Here is a 23,185-nt window from a genome sequence, read left to right on the forward strand (position 1 = left end):
AGGTGCCCCCTGGAAACTCTATATACCATTTGGCTACATTTCTGGTTAGGGTGTGCTAAAATAACCTCAACCTGATTGAATCATCTATTAGGGAGTTAGATGAGCACCATAAGTGAAATGTGGTCACATGGTCTCCCGAGTCTTCACCATTCTTCCCTTCGAACTTTGGAATATCCAAGGGAAGCTTAGTTGGGACCGAAGGCCAAGCCAGATTGTACCTAATTGGATCATTCGTCAATTTAGTTAACTCTAGCAAATTAAGCGTGGCCAGAAAAGGAAGTCGTGGGGGACCTTGGGAATTCCATCCAAAGCGGGCGGGGTTCCCAAAGGTTTGAAAAGAATGACTTGGATTTTGAAAGGCACTGGGTTGCCCAAAGTAACTCATAGAGCCTATTGAACTAAAAGGTGATCCTTGTGGTCCAGGAAAATTTGGAGTTTGACCAACTCCTACTGAAAATCCTCCGTAACTAGTGAAGTTACCCCCTAATGAAGTATTGAAAGAAGCTGACAGCCACTGATAAGGATTCCATGTGTTAGCAAAGGGTGAAAAACTTTGAAACAAATTAACCGAAGAATATGGTACATTCCCTTGTTGGCCAAAAAATTGATTCCCAGCTCCTATCCCACTAACCGGAGGGTTTTCCAACTCTGGAAGGGGTTATTACCTTGACTTGTAAAGGGAAGAGGCATTGACCCTACTGTGGGATTGGAATGTGGTATATGACCACTTTCAAATGGGAAACCCTAAAAATAAGCTGATCCACTCATCATGGATGTAGAGGCGGTCGATGGTATGTTCAAAGGAACTGAAGGAATACCTTGAGACGACATTCCAAAAGGGAAGAATCCAAAACTGGATGCAGTAGCTTGAGAACTTCCACTCGTTGATGGAATGGAAGTGGACCCAAATATAGTCATGTTGGGAGTATTAGAAGGGATGGAAATAGTTCCTCCCCCTTGTACAGATATGGGAGTCTACATGCTCACAACACTTGTCATAGATGCCATGCTTCCTGTAGTGGTCATCGAAGGGATAGATGTATGTAAACCTAGGCTTGAAGGCCTGTGAGTCAGAGTTCCAACATATAACAAAATGTCTAGATGGTTAGCTAGGAGAGGAGAATTCGGAGCCACAACCGACTCTGAAGGCTCTTCTACTTCAATACTATCTTCCGACTAGAAGAGTACTCGAGAAAGAACTAGTGTGTTCCTCTCTAACTTTGTACTGGTACCAGGTCTATCTTGTGAACTAATGCCCGCAAGCAGAGGATCAATCTCCGATGCGCCTACTGCCACTAGTTGGAAACCACTGGCATAATTGCCTCTACACCTTCTATGAGAAGGCTCCAGACTCGTAGGTGAAAGCCCACGAAGTTTCCTAAACCGTCAAGATGGTCAGTCAGCCACTTTGAATTATTTAAAAGATCTACTCAAAGACTAAAAAATTATAAAGCTAGGCCGACTAGGAGCACAGAACACTGATTAAAATGTCCCTAAAGATATCAACAATCAAACAACTCTAAAGTATTTCCACTTCGGGTGATTAGGACCGAACACCAAAATACAAGAAATTAAATAACAAGGGCCTTCCAAAAATAGACTAGGGTAATTATGCCCCAGGCCTACTAGCGAAGGTATCAGAGGTAGTTACGCTGACCTCTGGACAATAGCCTTTGCAGGTGCAAGCCCCCAAATTTCGCAATGGTGCCCTCCAAAAGTACTGCTGAACGTGATACAACGTCAACCTGAGGTGCCATGGGATTCCCCTCCGTAGCCACCTGTGTGGTTCCTAGGATAGGAAACTATGGTCACCAACTCGTATCAAAATCCGAGCGGAACAGTGAGGTACGATCTGACAAGTAAGAGAGGGGGTATCTCTTGTCCTTGTCTTCAATAACCATCATGCTTTACTCCCAGTCACGGAGCTTTCCCAGTCTCCCTAACGCTATTGGATTTCGCTTATTAATCAAACTTCTATGTTTTACAATTTAGAGTGGCCTTGGAGAATTAACTCTCCTCTCGCATAATCCAAGGCCCTAATAATCCTAAACTTGTTGGTGTATTTTGATGACAATACAAAAGTTCTAGTTTATTTTAATTAAGCGCTTGATTTTAATGGTTGTTCTTTTAAGTCAAGGGCATAGATGGAAGTGAAACCAATGGTGTTTGTATGACGCAAAAGAAATCAATGAAAAACTAACTACATGAATGCAATCATTTGTTCTTTGATGAAAAGAGATCTCTACGTGGGTTCTACGAAACTTCTATAAAGCAAAATACTTTTTCTTTTCTTTTCTTGAAACACACTTCACACATGCAAAAACTAAAAAGACTATTGATGCTTTAATAATGCAAACTACCCTAATGCAAGGTGTAATGAAGATGCAAAATCCTAAATCACTCTAAAAAAAACGAGAGCAATTGTTTATAACTATTAATAAGCCAACTTAAGTATTGAAGAGAATATAAATTCTGAATACAAAATTCTCTCCAAACAAGAAGGACAAATTGCAAAAGATCACAATTCACTCTCAAAAAATCAAAAGAAACCAAAAGCAAACTTGGAAAAATAAAAACAATGTTTTTTGAGATCTTTTCTTTTTCAAGAAATAACTAAAACAACTTTTTGAAATCACTCTAAATGCCACTAAAACTCAAAGATCGAAAGAAGAGCACAAGGAATCCTTGCAAGTTACAAACTCGAAAATGAATGAAAACTTGAGCAAAAAGGCTTCAACTTGTACTAAACGACCCAAACAACAGCAAAGAGCTTGACAAACTGACCAAGAAGCCAGGAAATAAATACTTTCAAATTCGTCAAAAAATACTTTCAAAAAACAAGAAAAGCTATAAGGCCAAAAAATGACGGAAAGCAAAGCAAGTAGATCAAAAACCAAGCTTGACACTGAGATTGAAAACAATCTCTCGTTCTGGAGGACCAGAACAATCAAGAACTTCTGAACGAAGCCTTGTGTGCCGAAACACCAATTACAAACTGGCTCAAAAAGCAAACCTAGGCCAAATCTTTTCAATGAGGAAGAGATGCCGAAACAGTAAGCTTGCAGAGTAATTAAATTCTTGAGACAAAAATTGACCACTTAGAAACTAAGCAGACCAGGGAACAAATCTTTCTGGGCAGAGAGATTTGAGAAAACAATGCAAAAAATGGTATACGCGACTGTGTTCAAGCATAGAGACGTGTACACGTGCTTCTGATAAAGGAAACTCGAATATATGTGGGTTCATTTCACAGAAACAAGCATGTGTATGCTATTGTAAATAGAGTAAAGTGCGTATACAAAGCTTTGCAAGAAAAAAAAAAGCGAGAACAAAAAGATCAGAATTAAGGTCTGAGACTCTAGTAGACCAAATAAGACTGTAATAGCAAGCAAACCAAAGACTGAGCCTTGATTGACACTGAACATCCCAAACTAGGAATAACAAGATTGTTATCCCCAACGGAGTCACCAATTCTATTCTTCAGACCTAAAAATCATTCAATTCGAACATACATAACAGTATAGAGGTAAAACATATTCACGAAATTTAACTTTATATCATATAAACTAATGATCAGTTATACATCAAAATAACATTCATACATGAATTACAACATGATTTGATGTATAAACAAAGTTATTTTCGGAAACAAGACAACATTTCCTTTATTGCAGTAAGCTATAAACATGGAGAGAATTCACTTGAGTCTTCTTCTTCCAGCTCTAAGTGGAACCATCCTCCAGATTTGTCCTATCCCAGCCTTCAACAATCTTCTTCCATAACCAACACCATGATATCTCAAGCAAGAAGGAGAATATCTATAATCAAGGAGACAAGGGTTCCCTAAAGCTTGGGGAAGTGCATGAGGCACAGGGATACATCAGACTAAATCAAGGATAATCTCAATATAATAACTCTATCTCTTCTCCTCCTTAAGGCCTTCCCGTAGAAGTCTATTTATACCTCTCCCAATTTGTTTTTCAGTTGGGAAATAGTTGGGCCATGGATAATAGGAAGTAATCAACAGGTAAAAACCGTGAACTCTGTCCATAATTAAGGATATTTAATTTTTTTAAGTGTTTTAACACATATACGTGGGTTGGGTATTGACTAACCCGTGTGTACATGCTTTTATCTCAGGGAAAAGTAGCGTACAGGGAATAAAATATTGTTTTTAATATGTTTGGACCAAGTCTAGAAGGAGGGGTTGCCCTAGGCCATAAACCAAGCATCACAAATACCAAGGGTGATAAATGGTGCTATAACAACGACGATGTTTAGCGAAAAATGCTTGGATAGCTTATGAGTTTGGAGAGAAAAAGTGATGGCATTTATGGATGATAGAAATGGATTCAATTGGTTCATGTTTCTTGAAATTGGTTGTAGAAAACTAATCATGCATAATTGGCTTCCTTCAATTCTCTGATTGTCCTGGAACCTGAAAACAAACATGGCACTAATATGGAAACAAACGTAAGTGTGTTCAAAGAGAAGTGATCAATTTCTCTAGGTACATACGAAAAAATTGCATAATTGACAGGTTCATGATGTGTTTTCGTTTCAAATGGTAAGTCCAATTTCACAATCACAATAATAATTCCAATTTATACAGGAAAACAATTTCCTCAATTTATGTTTGAATCATTCATAAGGATAAAGAAATATTATTCGTGAATGCTTAATGATTCCTGCAAAACAATCCTCAATAAAAAATTCAACAATCGATCCTACAGATAAAGCGCCTTCATAGTTATTCTTCTTTCATGCATCATGCTTGGAAACATAATCATTAGAAAAAACCAATAAACTTTGATCATGATTTTCCGATTAGAATGCATTGTCGACAAGTAGATCATTGAGTTAAATAAATAGTTGCATAATTGTTTTTCAGCTGCAGAATTGTGCAGTTTTTGTAGCTAAAATCTTGAACAGAGAATTAAGTACACACAACTATGCATGTTTATTTTTATTTTTTATTTTGTTACGAAGAAACAACCAATCCAATCTTCAAATTGATCAATACCACTTCCAGTAAAATTAGCAAATATAACAATTTCCTTTTTATTATTATTATTTATTTATTTATTTTTATATTTATTTATTTAATTTTATATATTTAATTTATATTTAATTTTTTGTTTTTATTTTTATTATTATTATTATTATTATTTAATACACAAATAAAATATAACAGAATCCATTAAACAAACTGACACACAGAAAGGTGGCTGCAGGGAAACTGTTGACACTTGAAAATTTGTTGATCATGAAGCCAACTTGTAGAACAACGATGATCATCCTCATGTTTGAAAAAAAAAATTGATATCTTGCATCCAAGAGCTACTAGCGGTGTTCTTTTTTCTGGTGAAGGCATTCCCCACAACAGCTAAAGAAATCACATTGGTGCTTCTTAAGCTCCCTGAATACAACACTTCTACACCAAAGAATCAAATTCATTCTATGATCAGAAATAATTTCCTTTGCTCCATGATGATGGCGACCAGCATGCAGCATGACTTGACCTGGAACATGAAAATACTCAAAATTTCCTCTGCATTCTCGTAAATAGCATCAATAAAAGTCTGAACAAAGAAGTGTTCAAGGTTCAAGATGTATAATTATTTATGCAGAGGCCGAGCAATATGTTCAAATGTTGAAGGTATTTGCAAAACCTCGAGGGATGGTCGCGTCAAAGAGATGTCTCTTTTAGATGCAGATGTATACATATTTTGAATGGTGCATAAAGACGTGGAGCTGCAATTACGTGAGTTGAAGGAGATCCTTCAACTCTCCCTATTTCTGAAGAAGATACTTTATGTGAGTTTCCAGTGTATTTTAACACATTCAATTCACTACAAGAATGATTAACTGATCCACTGTCTATGCTTGAAGTTAGAAGATGCTTATCATCATCTTTCTCATTCAATCTATGCCTACCACCTCCTATAGATCAGGGAGACGGATTCTTGGCGGATTGTTTGTAGGAGAAAACCGAATGGCCGCAACTGTCTTTGTGCATTAATTAAAAACCGTTTTTCTCAAGCAATTGGCCAAATAAGGCTCCAGAGAATCCCGTATATCTCCCAATCTGTTACGAATCTGAGAAAATAGCTCATTGGCATTATAAATAACCCCATTCTGAAGAAAACCCACGTTTTATTTTTTTGAAATTCGTTTTCAGTGGGCCAGAAATAGTGTTTTAAAATGACGTGTCGAAAACTGCTATGCATTTCTGGAGGTAACTTCTGGGTCTTGAAATTAAATAATGTTTGTTTCTTCTCCTGTGAGAAAATTGCCAATCTCAAGCTGCTCTGAAGCACAAAGCTCGGCTGCCTCTGTTGGGAAGCAGTACATTGAGGATTTGGAAGATTGTTAGGCTGAAACTGTCCAAAGTTCAAGCTTTAGCACATGCGAGTGAAGCATCAATTTATTTAGTAGAATCTCGATTTTCACAGTTTTTGATAGAACTAAATAAAAAGAGCAAGGTACTATTCCTGGAAACGAATTTGATCATCATGATGCTGTCAATATTGACTCAAGTAATAGCCTGCTCAAGTATTATCGACCACAATATCTTGTAAATGATTTGGCACATCGACCATGACATATCTGCCAGGGAGACTGGGGGATTAGAATGCTTAGCCAGTGAGATTGAGAAGGTGGATGCCAAAATAGAAAATCCACATGCTAATTTTGGGTTAAAATAAAACTTCATTGAAGGTGTTCATCAGGGGAACCTAGCCCATACTAAAGGTGAACCTCTTACAATTGCATCTAATCAATTTGAACATCCAAGCTTAAATGAGGGCAGGAATCAAAAAGCTAGCTCCAATTCTTTGCATAAGTCTGGCACAATAGAGTGGTCCTTCAAGAATTTGAGGCCAAAGGTTGAAAGGGATTGCATTGAAGATATTAATAAATCTCTGGGAAGTGAATGGCACAGCAATAGCAACCATGACAGTGACTACAAATCGCCAACAAATCTTGCCCTCTCCTGTTTTGCAACCTCTTCGAGCAAGATTTTTTATTTTTTATTATGACGGATTTTTTAATTTTGGATTCCAAGCAAGCGCAATTTTTTTTCTTTACAGGTCACATCAGAGCCAGTTATCAATTTGTCATTTCTCAATTCTCTTTAAAAAAAATTGATAATTTTTATTTAAAGATTTACATTACCCTTATTCAAAAACATGAAGATTTTATTTTATTTTTTTATTTTTTTTTCGTTAAATCTAACATGATTTGTTTATTATCTAAAATGAAAACATGGTTTTTTTTATTGAAAATATTTTTGTGAGTTAGTGAAAATGTAAGAAAATAAATAAAAATCTAAAGATTTTAAAGTCTAAAAACTTTAAAAAAATGTAATCAAGCTTGATTTTATTTTTCCTATTTTATCTACTTGAAAGATTTTTTATTTTTTTTTAAGTATATGAATGTTTCCAATGGAGCCATTTACGGATTAGACTTTCTAGAACGTTCATATCCAAATTTGCAAAATGTACCTGATTGTGTATGAGGGCATGAGAAGTTATTTTGACCTTTAGATTTGTCGTAAAGATCTCTTGGAAAACGGATGAATGTCATGGTGCAGTCGCGTTTCAATACCATTCCTCAATGTGGTCCTTGTGCTCCAAAGAATGTTTGATCTGCATTCTAGATCCTTTGTCCATAAATGGTTAATATCAATTCTTTTTTTTTTTTTTTTCTTATATATATATATATATATATATATATATATATTTTTTTTTTTTTTTTTTTATTTTATTTTATTTTTTTTTTCTTATAAAAATGATATGCAGCTATGATTTATGCATCTACATGCTTTAATCATGCACCTAAGAAAAAATTGAAAAAGAATATGAAATTTAGAATGAAAGCTAGTTCCTATGCACACTTCCCTAGCAACGGCGCCAAAATGTTGAGGAAAATTAATTACCTATCATTTAATTGTCAACCCGGGGGTTTCGTAAAACTTGCGAAGCATGCGTGCACTGTATATGCTAGAAATTAACTTTCAATTTAGATCAATCTAACTACGAAACCAAATAATGACAAACCAAATTCACCTATTCTAATTCAACAATCAACTCAAAATAAATTATAGTACAATTATAGTACAGTGCGTGGAATCAAAATTACATGAAATGAAAGAAAAAACAATCATTCTTAACCTCTCACACAATAAAAGATATGAAAGCAAATAAAAACAATTTCTCTTAACTTCTAGGTAGAAAGCAAATAAAAACAATCACTCTTAACCTCTAGGTAGAAAGCAAATAAAAAACAATCACTCTTAACCTCTCACACAGGAAAAGATATGACAGCAAATAAAAGCAATTGCTCCTAACTTCTAGGTAGAAAGAAAATAGAAAAAATCACTCTTAACCTCTCACAAAAGATATGAAAGAAATAAATCTTAATCTATGAAAGCAATAAATCTTAATCTATGAAAAACAATAAATCTCACACATTGTAGGTGGCCAATCCAAAAGTATGAGAGATGGAAAGTTGAGAGGCTCCAAATGCAAGCATTACCAAATCAAAGTGAACATCACTCATGAGCATGGTGCCAAATCTAAATTCTATATTCGAAACATGAGCATTTCCCCAACTTTACACATGTCTTTAAAAGGAGAAGGATCTCCTATTTATACAAAAACATAAGAAGCAACCTCATTAATGGAGGTCCATTATTCTCTCCCTAGATCTATAGAAAATCTCATAGAGTTACAACTCAAATAGGTAATGATGAGACACATATCCTCTTTGACATTTATCCAAATCTTCTTCCATATCTTGAAGGGAATTCGAATTTGAGCATTGGAGGCCACATAAGGGTGCCTTGGAAGCTTCCAAATGACCTACACATGTCATGAAACTCAAGCCATTTTTAAGTATTAGCAAGTATATGTCATTTTTCTAAGTTTTAACCATTTAATTCACTTATAATACTAGAAATCATTAACTTTTGGAAAACACAAAGGTAACCCAATGTAATCATGAAAATGGAGGCTAATGAAAGATTATATGTCTATGGAGTTGCGACATGTGAGTGAAATGGTGGCGATAAAGGTGAAAGTGGATGATATTTTGAAAACATTTTTGAGACTTTACAATTGGACAAACATTCTGGAGCCCAGCAAAATTTGTGGGTTGAGTTACTAGTCCTAGAGCCTTGGTTGGAACAAATGCTTTGGAGTCGTGGATGGCTGGGATAGAGACCAATCTGATGATGGTTTTGTGATGTCCGAGCGTGAGGTAGAATCACTATTTGATGGGTTGAGGAGGATGCCCTCTGGAAGCCCTTGATGGTTTTTTTATTGATGTGTTCTATGAGATCCCACATTCATGCTTAGAATATGGCACGGGGGTGAATGGCTAAAGAGATATTTGGCTTAGCCATTCTATGGTCGAGTGGAACATGGAAGTCCCATCTCGGGTTTGGATTTTGCATCATTAATGAAAGTTTATTTCTCCTTGTATTTATATGAGAATTTTGATGGATTATATGTGGTCTACATGGTTGTACTTTCATGAGTATTTTCGTTTCTATTATGTTGGTTATGTATGTGTTTTATGACACCAGCTATGTATGGATTTCACTGTATTTTTACTTTGTAATTGAATGATCAATGTATCTATTTCCTAATGGATGGAATGGTAGTTGATGTGTTGAGGCATCAATGTTTCTTTGCGATTCTCAGCTAAGTATGAGACCCTTATGCTCAAAACTGTTATTTACACCTATAGTTTACACATTCATGATATGTTTGACGAAATGTCTATCATGGCCAGTAGGGGTCCATTCAAGGTCTTAAATAAACATTTTCTTTAGTATTGTCATTTCCATGCTATTTTACTATTCTGAAGGTGTCATGAAATTATGGGCAACGACTTGGGCTTTGGGCCTGAAAAAGTGGCTCAAATCCTGGGGTCATTGGCATAACACTGAAAAATTTGGTCTCTGGTCGTTGTCAGGCAAGCCTGTGAGAGCGACTTTGGGTTTCTGAATGCTTTCATGCCTATAGCATGAGAGCGATTGAGGCTTAAGTTGTCCAAAAGTTCAATGGGACCCAAGGGCAAGTTATCTAAAGTATTGGATTGGTTCCTGAGGGTCCTATAGTTGATGTTGAATGTTTGTATGGTGTGTTTCCGTCGGTTCCACTTCCTTAACGTGACTTAGGAGGTTGAATCATATCATATTGGCCCCTTGTCACATGTTTACCCCGATTGGCCAGTTGCTTGGGTAGATGTGGAAGGAGAGTGTTACACAATGGTATGAGAACATGGTTCACCCCATGGATTGGATGGGCTATGTGTTGGTCATGCATGTGTGTCTCTCACACTTGCATTCCACGTGCTTGTTGCATTTGCATGAGTTTTTCATGGTTGTAGTGATGTCGTCATGTGAAACTTGAGGTTGTTGTTGTGGAATGTGATGTCATGTGTGTTTGAATGGTTACATGTCGACTTATGTCGCTTACACATATCGTCGTAGTATGTTTGGTTATAATCTTGAATGTTCGGTTACATTCTTGTGGGTTTGATTTCAAGTATCGTTCACTCATGCTCGATCATATGTTTTTATGCATATGTGTGGATGGTTATGCATCACTTATGCATGCTCATGTTTTCATGTGGTCAAGTTTATAGTGACGTAATCATGGTGGTTGTCATGCATGAGGTCATGGTGTGTATTGTTGTTGAGGTCATGCATTGATGACTGGACCCTAGCTAGAATGATGGTTGCATGGTCATATTTTTATGTTTTATGTTTCTATATGATGTCATTATTATGTTATACATGTATCACGCTATTTTTTTCTATCTTGCAGACAAGGTATCCTCCCCGAGCTATAATAAGGTACATTGGTTTATTGTGATTTGGTTTAGCTAACATGATATACCTTGCAGGAAGAAATATCAAATGGCTAGCAAGATGGTTGACTACAAAGACTCTACCTAGAATCAGAAAAGTAGTATGGTGTTGGGAACTCTTCTGATTTGGTAGTTACACTGAGAAGCTTAAAGGAAGAGATAAGGAGTTGTAAGGTAGATAATGACAGAATCATACAAGCACAGAAGAAACAAGCAGAGGTAAATGAAGTAATACTTTAGAGTTTGTCACATTTGCAGCAATAGGGACCACATCAGATAATCTATGAGCAGGAGGATAGAACTAATGGGGCATATGGTAGTCATTCGCATGGTGGTCACTAGTCAGATAGAGATGAAACAGTCAGAGATTCCATATTGTTGGGCACTCCGGATAGGAGAGGGGATAGACACAAGTATGATTCTAGTTCTGATTCAAATAGGAATCTTGATCGTCATTGTCATCATCCTTACAGGAGGAGTGATAGGTGATTCTTTCTGGATGAATTTAAGAAAGAAAAACCATAACATTTGGTGGAGAGATGAAGAAACCACATGATGCACAAGCACGGTTGCTTGGCATGAGGAAATTCTTCAGGTTGCATGACTATTTAGACAACATGAAAGCTATAGTGGCTACATTTAGTCTCAAAGGTAAAGCAAACATTTGGTGGGAAGATGTGAAGAATGGTAGATGTATTCATGAGGAGGATTTGACTTAGAATGAGTTTGAGCGACTATTCAAGAAGAAATATTTGTGCAAAAGATACTTTGATGACAGGGCGAAGGAATTTTATGAGTTAAAGATGGGATCCATGAAAGATGATGAGTACACTAACAGGTTCTTGGAGTTACTGAAGTATGTGCCTTATCTCACAAAGGAGAAGGCTAGGATTCAAAGATTCGTTAGTGGATTACCAATTGCATTCAAAGATAGGATCGAGTTCGATGAGCCTAGATCATTCAATGATGCCATTCGAAAGCTAAAGCATTGTTATGAATAATTGAAGCGCAAAACCAAGACAAAGCCAGAGTGGAGAGGCAATACAAAGAACAAGGGAAAATGGGACAAGAAGTGAGTAAGGCCACATGATTCAGGTAACAAGGAGAATGTTGCACCACCTACAAGGTTCAATGCATCAGATAGAGGATAGGGACATAGATCTGAGGAGCAGAATAAGGAGCTCATGCGGGGTTAGACTTGTGGAGGAGATAATCACAGCCACAGTACCAGAGTGGTATGCCTGATATATACAGTGCAGAGGAGGCACAGACTGTTGGAGATGTTGGTCAGAGTATTCTACATATCTATGCAGCATTGGATAACAAACAGGCAGAGCATCAGGAATCTTTTATTGAGATGAATGGTAAGCTTTGTAATCAAGTAATTTCTATTTTGATTGACCCTGGATCTAATTATAACTATGTTAGTCCTGACTTGGTGGATAAGTATGGTTTGTGTAAGGAGTTTCATGTAGAGTCTTGGTTAGTGCAGTTCACTATAGGTACGAAGAAGCAAGTTCATCATTGGGTAAAAGCTTGTGCATTTGATTTGAATGGTATGCCTACCACAACAAATTTGAATGCATTATTGTTGGGTTCATACAGTATGTTGTTGGGAATGGATTGGTTGTATCTATATAGAACCAAGGTAAATTGTTATGACAAATCCATTGAATGTGTTGATGACAATGGGGAACCAAAAGTCATGCAGGGAAAGAAGAAAGCTACATCAGTTAGGATGTTAAAAGCTATGCAAGAAAAGTGTAGCCACAAGAAAGGGTGTAAGCTATTTGCCATGCACCTGTCTAGTGATAAAGGTAAGGAAGTTGAGGATGCGGATGTGTTGAGAAGGTACCCAGTTTTATAGAAGTTTAAGGATGTATTTCCTGAGGACATTTCAGAATTTCCACCTCATAGGGAGGTAGAATTTTCTATTAAGTTAGTGCCAAGGGCAACTCCAACATCAAAATCACCTTCTAGGATGAGCACACATGAGGTTGTTGAGTTAAAGCTACAGTTGAAGGAAATGTTGGACAAGGAATACATTAGGCCAAGTGTATCACCTTGGGGTGCATGAATATTGTTTGTGAAGAATAAAGATCATACTCTCATATTATGCATTGACTATAGTTAGTTGAACAAAGTGACCATCAAGAACATGTATTTTTTGTCGAGGATTGATGACTTGTTCAATCGGTTGAAGGGAGTAGCCGTGTTCTCAAAGATTGATTTGAGATCTGGATATCATTAGGTATGCATCAAAGAAGAGGACATTTACAAGACTTCATTCAGAACCAGGTATGGTCATTATGAATTTTTTGTAGTTCCATTTGGTTTAACCAATGCTCCAACTATATTTTTATGTTTGATGAATAGTGTGTTGCATCTGTACTTGGATAAGTTTGTTATTGTGTTCATTGATGATATATTGGTATATTCTAAAAATGAGGAAGAGCATGTCGAACATTTAGCAGCAGTGTTGAGGTTGTTGCGAGAGCATAAATTGTATGTTAAGCTCAATGAGAGTAGTTTCTTTTAGATTAAGGTACACTACTTGGGGCATGTTGTCTCTGTTGTCACCCTCTGCATTATTTATTTTTTGTTGTCTAAAGGATGCGAAGAGAAGAGAGGTTTGTAGCCATCTTCCAAGCCACAGAAGAACTCAAAGCTAAATTAGACGCCCTCTAATGGATGATGCTCGGAACTAGCTTTCCAATGGTATATTGAACTCCTGAAATGGACCTTAGAGTCAGAAATTATAGCAGATTGAAGTTGCCATAAAAAATCAGAAGCCATGGAGAAAATGCCTTAAGGGAAAATCCCGTAATCGGAGATCGGAGGTCTTGATGGTACGTGAATCGGCCACTCCAAATAAATTGCGGGGGAAAATGGGTCGACAAGGTAAAACATTGGGAGTTGCCTTGAAAAATGTGACAAAGGAATTCAATGCAAAACCAAGGGTGGATGGGACTTTTCTCTCTCCTCAAACTAGACACGTGGCTTCATAGGATTAGTAGCGATAGGTGACACACGGCGGTATAGAGGACATGTGGCATGAAGATATGGAATTTTTAGGGTCCTATGGGGGTATATCTAGGTGACACATGTCACCACTCAGGAAGCGACACATGGCAGTGATGACGTCACCAATTGGCGATCGATAGTAGCAGTGTATTGTGCATCAAAAGGAATTCACCGATAGCAAACCTCTGATTGGGGGGCTCCGATGTGATAGATGATAAGAAGAGAAAGGAATCAAGGGCTAAGCAGAAGAGGTGATCGACAATCGACGATCGCAAGTTTTTGGAGGTCATACCAATGACACAGGTCAGAAAGTGTCGATTGCGATATTCGAAGTGAGCCCAATCGATGATCAGAGGATGAGCATTGTTGCTCCTAGTGAAACCTCTAATTACAATCCACTGATAAAGGGGCTCTGACACAGGGGTTGGCTCATGGTCACGGGAAAAGAAGAAGAATCAAGAGCTGAACAACAAAGGGTGATCGGCGTTCGATGATCACAAATTCTAGAGCGTGGCCACCAAAGGTAGTGTCATGCAATTGCCAATTGTGATATTACAAAATCCCTAGGCACTCAAGCATTTGGTCCCATGTGTTAAACATGGGGACCATCAATGATTTTTTATTCCAAAGAATTGGCTCCCATCCTGATTATTTGCACACCCAGCACAATATAAAGTGGGATAACTTCACGATCTTTAAAATGTAATGTACTGAAAGGGACCAAAGCTAAAGGGACCTAAAGGGATCAGAATTCGTTGTATTGAAACATTTATATTATAAATGGATTATACTGGAGAATCCCTGATATCACCTTATGACAGAATAATAGTGCATTTCATTGCCCCAATAGTGTTCTACATGAATGCTAGAGGGACAGATGAGTTGGCGGCAATGTTCAAGATATATCATGGCCACTATGTGGAACCGCTTCCGGGTTATTGTAATTAAATAATTGAATTTTGTTTGAGACCGAAAGCGACAGGGAACCGGCCTGGAGCATGTGAGGCATGATGGGGAAAAACATGGCTAGACCAGAGGCCATCTGAGGAAGTGGAAAGGAGATATTTTTACAAACCATCATTTCAGTTTCACATGTTTTGTTATTCAGTTGTTTTCTTAGCCTATTTTATTTTAACAAACAACATCTTTCTATTGTAATAATTGAAGGTGATAGAGCCTGCATGCCGAGAAAGCTAGTCATGCAGACAGCTAGATGCTAAGTCCTAATATATTTTCGTAACTAATTTCCTAGTTCTCCCTCTCCTTGTAAAAAGAAGGAAAAAACACTTAACAGGGGTTCAAAATTTTGGGAAGGATGGCTCTTCTATGGGACCTTTCCTGTTTTCATAAAGGCCTCCTTGAATCTTGTTGTATTCTAGTTTTCCTGAAGAGATTAATACAAAGTTTATGGTGATTCCAACTGATTTGGATTGTAGTATGCTTTTCTATCTTTGTTTTTCATATATGTTTTTAATTCCTCATAGATTGCACATCATAGTAGAAACTAGTTTTATTTCCCCTTAGATACAGATTCATTTAAATTAGAAACGTTGGTGGATAATTGATGTTTCAAGGTGGAAATCAAGTCTTTAAAAAGTGTTCCATGCATCTCAGCATTTGATAGCATCCCATCTTTCCCTTTTCACTCTGACCCTTGATATATAGGATTCTTATGTCTTAAGCCCTATATGACGGATTCCTCCTCTGTTATCTCCCTCCATTTACATATGTTTTAACCACTAAATCGCTGCAAGCTCTAGACCTTATCTGGCCACCTTAAATAAAAGATTATTTCCTAAGTACTCTTGCATATAAACTGCATTCCATTTGGTATCTTTATGAATGGTTCTAAATCAAATTCATTTGTATTTATGTGACATAACTGAAGTGTTGCAAGCCTCTACTCTGAAATCTGTCAAGCACTCTCTTAAGATTACCTAGGTAATGGTCTACAATCAAACCAGAGGTTGTCTATAAGAAGATTTTCTATCTCCTGAAGTACTTATGCTCCTAATACTAGAAAAATCTACAATAGTCTCCAAGGAAGGAATTGTAGTAGATCCAGAAAAGATAAGAGCCATCATGGAGTGGGTAGCTTCTAAGAATGTGAATGAGGTGAGATATTTCATGGGGTTGGTAGGCTATTATTGGAATTTTATCAGGAACTTCTCATATATCGCTTATCCTCTCACATCATTGCAGAGGAAAGGTATGAAGTTTGAATGGACATAGGAGTGTGAGGCTAGTTGTTAGAAGCTTAAGTAGTTGTTGACACATGCACCAATGCTAAAGCTTGTAGATCTAGACAAAGAATTTGTAAGATGCACAAATGCTTGCAAGAAGGGACTTGGTGGAGTCCTTATGTAGGATGGATAGGTGGTATGCTATGAGTCACAGAAACTAAATGAGCACGGGCATAACTATCCCACACATGATCTTGAGCTAGCAGTGATTATACATGTGTTGAAGATGTGGAGACACTATCTTCTGGGTAGGAGATTTACATTGATGAGTGATAACAGTGGTTTACGATATCTATTTGACCAACCGAATCTGAATGATAGGTAGGCACTGGTGCAAAATCAACCTAGAGGTTGTCTCTAGGAATCTTTTCTATCTTATGAAGTAGTTGTGCTCCTAGTGCTAGAAAAAGATACAATATCTTTTTGGGGTCGTTTCCGGGGAATGAAAATGAAATATTTTTCTTTGGGTACGAAAAATATTTACATTCCCTCTTTTGCGTGAGAAAGGGAAGTGTAGGTTGAAGATCTCTCACCTTGGCAACTCCACTTCCTAAATACCCATTGTGTGATAGTCCAATAGCAACAACATATTTTTGGTGCTATTGTCGGGGAATGAAACTGAAATATTTTTCCCTAGGTATGACAAATCCTTACATTCCCTTTGTCATGTGAGAAAGGGAAGTGTGGGTTGAAGATCGCTTACCTTGGTGACTCCACTGTTTGAATATAATTATAAACACCCTGGCGAATACACTGTATGAATCTTAATTGTAAACACTTTGACGACTCCACTTTCAATACATGGAGGAGAAGATAGAACAGATGGAGAGATTAATAAATAACTCCTTTTATAGACTGGAAAAATGGGAGTTAGAAAGTATAAACTGACATAACTTCCAGGCTTCTAATCCATGTTTAAATATCAATATACAGAAGGCCTCCCCTACATATATTACAAGCGAAGAAGAAAGAATAACAAAATCACACTTATCCTCCACTATATATAGAAGATGATCCAAAGAAACAAACACCATATGCAAATAAAGTTCAAGAGAACTTATGTAATTCCTTTTTCTCTGATAAAGAAAAAGAAATTAGAGCATATAAAGAAGAGGAGGAGGATATTGATGCAATGTTAAACTATGATGAGATCAATGATTACTATAAACAATTCATTGATCTCATGCAGGATCAACTGCACAATAAATACTATCTGAGGTCATCCAAAAAGAGATCAAGAGGGCAAGATCAAAATGAAGGACCTCCTTCCCCAGAGCCTCCTAAGCTAAATGATAAGGGAAAGGGGCCTTTAGATCCCTACTGCCTTAAGCCTAAATCCCTCAAAGAAGAGAAGTCTCCCTCCCCCTCTAGACCTATTTGGGATAAAGAAAAGGAGGCAAGTAATGTAAGTGGCTACCAGAACCAAGAAGATATTGGTCAACAAACTACTCAAAAAAATGAGGTAGCTGCAATTTTCTCTCATTACGTCTATGATCCAATAGTTGAATGCATGGCATCTTTCTTTGGTCTTCAAAAATATTCCTCAATTCCAAGTCCAATTAGAAGTTTCATGGAGGATATTAAAAGAGTTCAGTATCAACAATCAAGTTGGGGGCACATATCAAAATTTTTGTCAGAATATTTTTTTGGGTGCATACTTATTTTGATTTTTGAACTCCAGCAGCATGGAGGCGTAAGGTTCGGTACTTGGATGTTGGGCTGGTGTCATTGGAAGGTGGACCTAACTTGGGTGAATTGATGCCCAGTACATAAGTAGGAGTTATACATAAATAAGTTCACTAGCTGAGAATTTATTTTTAGTTGTTAGAATTTACTTTTCTACATTTTAGTTTGATGAGGAAAGGACTCCCTACAAATAAAGTTCCATAGAGATTGGCTGATTGTATAAGTGCGTTATAATTTTTTACTCCATGCCCAATGGTGAAGGCTACTGGTCTATACGTTCTCAACACCTTGTACCAAGGCATTGTCTCCAAGTGGAGCCAATGTTGTCATGTGTTATTCATTTTTTGATGTCTAAAGGATGAAAAAGAGCAAATAGGTTTGCAGCCATACTCCAAGCCATAGAAGCACTCAAACCTAAATCAGACCCCCTCCAATGGATGATTCTTGGAACTACATTTCCAACGGTATATGGAACTCCTCAAATGGACCCTAGAGTTAGAAGTTATAGCAGATAAAAGTTGCCCTTGAAAATTGGAAGCCATGGATAAAATCCCTTAAGGGAAAATCCCGCAATCGAATATCAGAAGTCTCGGTAGCACATGAATCGACCACTATAAGAAAATTGCGAGGGAAAATGGGCTTACATGGTAAAATGTCGAGAGTTTCCTCGAAAAATATGATAAAGGAATTTAATGCAAAACCAAGGGCAAATGGGCCTTTTCTCTCTCCTCAAAGTTGACACATGGCTACATAAGATTAGCTTTGATAGGTGACACATGGTAATATGAAGGAGACATGGCATGATGATATGGCATTTTCAGGGCCCTATGGGGGCATATGTGGGTGACCTATGTCACCAAATAGAAAGTGACACATGGCAATGATGATGTCACCAATCGGCGATCGATGGTAGCAGCGTATTATGCATCAAAAGGAATTCGCCGATAGCAAACCTCTAATTAGGAGGCTTCGATATGGGAGCTAACCCATGGTCACAAGAAGAGCAATGAATCAAGGGCTAAGTAGAAGAGGTGATCGATAATCCGTGACCGCAAGTTTTTGGAGGTCATACCAATGGCACGGGTCAAAACGTGTCAATTGCAATATTCCAAGTGGGCCCAATCAACAATCGATGATCGCAAGTTTTTGGAGGTCATACCAATGGCACGGGTCAAAAAGTGTCGATTGCGATATTCCAAGTGGGCCCAATTCGCAATTGGAGGATGAGCATTGCCACTCCTAATGAAACCTCTGATTTGGATCTGCCAATAAAGGGGCTCTGACATAAGGGTTGGCCCATGGTTGTGGGAAAAGCAGAAGAACCAAGAGTTGAACAACAAAGGATGATAGGCATTCGATGATAAAAAATTATAGAGGGTGGACACCAAAGGCATTGTTATGAAATCACTGATTGTGATATTACAAAATCCCCAGGCGCTCAAGAATGTGGTCCCATGTGTTAAACATGGGGACCATCAGTGACATTGTATTCCAAAGAATCGATCCCCGTCCTGACCATTCACACACCCAACACAATATAAAGTGGCATAGGTCACAGTATTTAAAGCATAAATTACTGAAAGGGCTCAAAACCAAAGGGGCCTAAAGTGATCATAATCCGTTGTATTGCAACATTTATAGTATAAAGGGATTATACTAGAGAATCCCCGATATTACCTTATGACAGTATAACAATGCATTTCATGGCCCCAATAGTGTTCTACATGAAGGCTAGAGGGGCAGATGAGTTGGCGGAAATGTTTAGGATATATCATGGCCACTATGCGGAACCACTTCTAGGTTCTTGTAAGTAAATAATTGAATTTTGTTTGAGACCGAAAGCGACAGGGAACTGACTTGGAGCATGTGAGGCATGATGTGGAAAAAATGTGGCTAGACCAGAGGCCATCCGAGGAAGTGGCAAGGAGATATTTTCACAAACCATCATTTCAGTTTCACATGTTTTGTTATTCAGGTGTTTTGTTAGTCTGTTTTATTTTAACAAACAACATCTTTCTATTGTAATAATTAAAGGCGATAGAGCCTGAACACCGAGACAACTAGTCATGCAGACAACTGGATGTTCAGGCCTGAGATATTTTTGTAACTAATTTCCTAGTTCTCCCTATCCTTATAAAAGGAAGGAAGAAACACTTAACAAAGGTTCATAATTTTGGGAAAGACAACTCTTCTATAGGACCTTTCCGGTTTTCATAAAGGCCTTCTTGAAGCTTGTTGTATTCTAGTTTTCTTGAAGAGATTAATAAAATTTTTATGGTGATTCCAAATGATTTGGATTGCAGTATGTTATTCTCTCTTTGTTTTTCATATATTTTTTTAATTCTTCCCAGATTGCATGTCATAGTAGCAACGAGTTTTGTTTCCATTTAGATACAAATTCATTTAAATCAAAAACATTGGTGGATAATGCTTGTTTCAAGGTGGAAATCAAGTCTTTAAAAAGTGCTCCATGCATCTCAACAATTAATAGCATCCCCTCTTTCTCGTTTCTCTCTGAGTCTTGATATATAGAATTCTTATGTATTAAGCCCTATATGATGGATTCCTCCTCTATTACCTCCCTCCATTTACATATATTTTAACCACTAAATCGCTGCAAGATCTGGACCTTATTTGGCCACCTTAAATCAAAGATTATTTCCTAAGTACTCATGTATATCAACTGCATTCCATTTGGTATCTTTATGAATGGTTTTGGATCAAATTCATTTGTATTTGTGTGACATAACTAAAGTGTTGCAAGCCTCTACTCTGAAATTTGTCAAGGACCCCCTTAATATTACCTAGGCACTAGTCTACAATCAACCCAAAGGTTGTCTCTAGGAATCTTTTCTATCTCTTGAAGTACTTGTGCTCCTAGTGCTAGAAAAGGCTACAACAGTCTCCAAGGAAGGCATTGCAATAGATCCAAAAAAGATAAGAGCCATCATGGAGTGGTTCTAAGAATGTGGATGAAGTGAGATATTTCATGGGGTTGGCAAGTTATTATAGGAGGTTCATCAAGAACTTCTCACAGATCACTTATCCTATCACATCATTATAGAGGAAAGGTAAGAAGTTCGAATGGATAGAGGAGTGTGAGGCTAGTTCTTAGCAGCTTAAGAAGTTGTTGACACATGCACCAGTGCTAAAGCTTGCAGATCCAGACAAAGAATTTGTAGTATGCACAAATTCTTGCAAGAAGGGACTTGGTGGATTCCTTATGTAGGATGGAAAGGTGGTATGCTATGAGTCATGGAAACTGAATGAGCACGAGCATAACTATCCCACACATAATCTTGAGCTAGCAACCATTATACATGCGTTGAAGATGTGGAGACACTATCTTCTGGGTAGGAGATTTACATTGATGAGTGATCACAGTGGTTTGCGATATCTATTTGACCAACCGAATCTGAATTGTAGGTAGGCTCAATGGTTGGATATGATCAGTGACTTTTATTTCGAGATGAGATATATCAAAGGTAAAGATAACATAGTGGCATATTTTCTTAGTAGGCAGATATAGGTAAATCACTTAGCAACTATGAGCTCCTATGGGATAGATATACAGGATAAGATCTTGTGGGCAAGTCAGTAGGATGTCAAATATATGGATATTGTGCACAGGTTGTTGCAGAGCATAGGTATAGGTACAAGTGATAATAAATGTATATGTTCAAGTTCAGGTACATGAACAAGTACAGGTACAGGTGTAGGTGCACAAGATATGGATTATTGTCTTACAACGGATGAATTGGTCAGGTTCTGAGACAGGATATATGTGTCAGATAGAAGTGAGCTCAAGAAGGTGATCTTGAGGGATTTTCATGTGAAACCTTATTCAGGCCACCCAGGCTACCAAAAGACACTAACAACAATGAAGATATTTTACTATTGGTTGAATTTGAAGAGCGATGTAGCAGAGCTTGTGGCTAGATTTTGATTATTAGTGAGTGAAAGAAGAATGTAAACATCCAAGTGGACTACTACAGCCGCTCATGATTCCAGAATGGAAATGGGAAGTCATTTCCTTAGACTTCTTTATATTTTTTCTAAAGATAGTGAGACAAAATGATTCCATCATGGTTATTGTGGACAGATTGACAAAGGTTTCACATTTCATTCCAGTGAAATATGCATTCTCAGCTAGCGATGTCACACATGTGTTCACATTAGAGATGTGGTCAGACTTCATGGTGTTTGTTAAGGGAAAAGTTCCCCTAGGGTCTTGGGTTGATACCCTAGTAGATTGAAAGTTGTCTATATAGAGAAAAACACATTCCATACAGCCATAATGCTAATATAAGCAAACTCTATGATAAGGGGCGTACCTGAGGTCCTACGTTTGAGAAGGTCCTTCTAGGGTCCAAACCCTTCTTGGAGTTCCTTTTGCTCCTTTGACCTGCAAAACAACCATTTCAAGAAAGTACAACAGTATATGGACTAAAAATTATAAAGAAACCATCTTCATGTTATAAAGAAAGGTAGTTAGTTATGCAATTAAACAACCATTCACATATGAATTCTAACATGAATATCGTAAACATGAAGAAGATTTATATCAGGAACAAAGACATGTGTTTCTTTTATTATAGACAAATAAAGTACAGAAAGGAATAATTTCACCTGAGTCGTCCTTTCGCAGGCTCCAAGTGGAACCATCCTCCAGATTCGTCCAGTCTCAAGCCTTTAACAAACTCCTTCCATGACTTACTCCATGATATCACAAGTAGTAAATGGACATCATCACACAAGGAAACAAGGGTTTCCTGTAAAAATGGGGGAAGTGCAGGAGGCACAAGGATCTTCAGACCTGGTCAGGGAAATCTCAGCATAATAACCTTTCTCTCTCTTCTCTCCTCCCTTAGGCCTTCCCATTGAAGCCTTTTTATACTTCTCCCAAAGTAGTTTTTTAGTTGGGAATTCGTTGGGAACAGTTGGGCCATAGGCACTAACAGGTGATCAGCAGGTAAAACCTGCGATCTCTGCCCAAAATTAAGGAGATTTAAATTTTTTTAAGTTTTTTAATGCATATACGTGGGTTGGGTATACACACACCCGCGTATACACGCATTTAGCTCAGGGCAATGTCGGGTATAGGGAATAAAACACTGTTTTCTAGATTTTGGACCAGGTCTGGAAGGAGGGGTTGCCCTAGGCCATGGGTGCAGCATCACAAACCATAAGAGTGAGATTTGGAGCTATAACAGATGCCCCTTAATATATGAGGTCAGAAGGGGTACATGATGGCCGAAATGTATTAAGCAAGTACATGGAAAGGAAATTTGTCAAAAATCGAGAAGGACTTCACCAGAGTTCAGCCTGCCAAGCCACAAAAGGAGATCAGA

The sequence above is a fragment of the Pinus tabuliformis genome, chromosome 5_2 (assembly GCF_031772625.1).
Source record: "Pinus tabuliformis cultivar Carrire ecotype Pingquan chromosome 5_2, CPIR1, whole genome shotgun sequence".
NCBI classification, from domain to species: Eukaryota; Viridiplantae; Streptophyta; class Pinopsida; order Pinales; family Pinaceae; genus Pinus; species Pinus tabuliformis.